A 2,711-nucleotide genomic window follows, 5' to 3' on the forward strand; every position below is an offset into this window, starting at 1 on the left:
GATTTCTACTTTTTTTTTTTTTCTGGAGAGGTTTTTGCTATAGGGAGTGTGCGCTGGCCAGACACACAGAGACAGAGAGCTAGAAAGCGAGAAATTACCCCCCAGGGGTGATGATCACGCTGCAATCCCTTCTCCTCCATTCTCCTCTCAGGATCTTGGGCACGCATGCACACACGCCCCCGGCGTGAGTTTAAACCACAGGGTCTGGGACTCGAACCGCGGTCGACTACATGGCAGTCCAGCGACATAGCCATTGCGCTAACTGCTGGTTCCCCTCCAGATTACTTTTGAAGGAAGAATCTTCACTGAGCTGACGACAGACAGAACGGGCTCTCCTGCCTCCAGTTTGAGACCCCAGAGTCCTGACTGCGTCAGTCCTTGGCCATGGGAAGATTGTCGCTTTGCACCTTCCCTTGGCCAGATTCACATTTCAGGATTGCGCCACGGCAAGGCCGCAGGGTAGGAATGGGAACCCTGCGGCAGACTCCGGGCTCCCTGGGCAGATTTGGGGGTCTGAGGGCACCATGGGAGGCATTTTGTCCTCTGGGAGGTACAGGTTGGGTCGGGCGCGGCAGCCCCTGTGGGTGAGGGCCCTGGCCCCAGAACCGGCAGGACAGGTGTGCCAGCCCAGGCTTGCTTCAGGCAGGGCTCGCTGCTGGGGCGCAGCTGCGGGCTGAGGCGGGAGCTGGGAAGCCCCAGCGCCCTTAGCTGGGGAAGAGAAGCAGCTTCGCCTGGGGGTGGGAGTGGGGATGGGCTGGGGTGAGGGTGATGCCAGGGCTGATAGGCTCCTAACTTCTCTGTGGGGAGACAGTGGTGGTGCCACAGTCCCTGAGCTTACCTTTATGGGGGCTTCCTGTATGCTTGAACTTTGGCCTGACTGCTACTTCTCTCCCCAGCAGTAGCCCTGGGAGTGGGCACTGTTACTACCTCCATTTTACAGATAAGGCCACTGAGGCTCAGAGGCGGTGTCATTTGTCCAGGTCCTCAAAGTGGTTGAGCCTGGCTCCAGATCCTGAGCATTTTCTTTTTTTTTTCTGTTTCTTTTTCTGGAGAGGTTTTTGTTATAGGGTGCGTGAGCTCACCAGAAAGACAGAGAGACAGAAAGCAAGAAATCACCTTCCGGGGGGATGGGCACGCTGCAATCCCTTCTCCTCCATTCTCCTCTTGGGATCTTGGGCACACACACACATGCGCCCAGCGTGAGTTTAAGCCACCAATTCGGGGACTCAAACCACATCAACTACATGGGAGTCCAGCAACATAGCCATTATGCCAACTGCTGGTCCCAGCTTTTTTTTTTTTTTAAAGCAAGATCTTATTTAACTTTATTTATTATTTTCGAGATGTCAGATCAAGAAAGGCCTCTCTGAGGAGGTGACCGCTGGGCTGGAGCAGGGGGGCGGGGCATGGGAGTAAAGAGAGACTATAGGGCCTTGTGAGCGATGGTGAGAACTGGGTTATGTACTGAGACATAGGGAGCCATGGGAGGATTTGGAGCAGAGAGGAAGGCAATCTGGGTTTTTAAACTGTGGCCACGGGTGCAGAGTCGTACTTAGAGCGGTCAGGGGACTCCTGAAATCTGATATTCCAGATCCCAAGGATCCCCATCTGTGGGGGAAAGGCACTCCGAGGCAGCAGGCAGCGAGAGTGGAGAATGCAGAGCCAGAGTCTGCAGCCAGCAGGAAGAACCCCTACTCTGGCCTGCCAAGCTGAGGGAGGTGAGAATGCCGTCTGGGAGGTGTGAAGCGGCCACCCCATCACCCTGGGGCGCGGCTTCCCCTTTGCAGAAGGACGTCATTGGCGGAGCTCCTGCTGGGTGCCAGGCGTGGCTCGGTCGCGCAGGGGATCTTCAGAACTTACTCTATCGGGGTGGATCCGCGGGGCTTTGGGGAACCGAGTACCGAAGGGTTAACGTCATCCCTGCGCCAGCCCTATTGGCTGCGTTGTCCCCGCGCGTGCCTTTGATTGGTTGAATTGGTCTGGAGCGGTCCCGCCCACCCGAACAGCCGGGTTTGAGTGCCGGAGTCTTCAGGGGCTACACCCGGGCACGGTCCAGCCCCGGTGTCCCTCTCACAAGGGCGCCCCCTAACAGACCTCCATCCCTGGTCTCTGGCCCGTCGCTCCTGGGGTGCCCCCCACCCACGGTCTGCAGGGCCTGGAGTAGCCGGGGCGAAAGGGCATGCCGGTCCCATCGTAGGTGGCCGCAGCCAGACTCGCCCCGCTTTCCGGCCGCCGCTGGTCTGAGGATGGGGGAGCTGGGCCCCGCCAGGAATCTCCTGGGAACCGGGGGCGGGCGGCGGAGCAGTACGGGGCCAGCTGAGACTGGCCCCGTTGGAGGAAAGGCAGCCTGGGAGAGGCGTGGGAGAGCGACAGGGCGACGGAGACAGACAGACACACAGAGCAAGTGCAGCACATCATTCATTCATTCACTCACTCACTCCCTCACTCATTCAACACTTACAGAGCACCGGCTTTGTCCAGGCCACACCCATGCCAGCCTCAAGATCGCTGTCCCCCGAGGGGCTGAGAGTCTGACAGTTCAGGGACACAGTCCAGAAACGCGACGCACGAGTCTATCACACTGTCGGGAGCGATAAAGGTCGGGCGACGTGGGAGCCTGCAGGCTGGACCAGCCAGACCCTCCTTATCTGCGGACAGGAAAGTTCCCACCAGAAAGCGGCCAGCCCTGCCCCTCCTCCGCCAGGAGCCCG

Source organism: Tupaia chinensis, unplaced genomic scaffold (assembly GCF_000334495.1).
Source record: "Tupaia chinensis unplaced genomic scaffold, TupChi_1.0 Scaffold138665_1, whole genome shotgun sequence".
Lineage (NCBI taxonomy): Eukaryota > Metazoa > Chordata > Mammalia > Scandentia > Tupaiidae > Tupaia > Tupaia belangeri.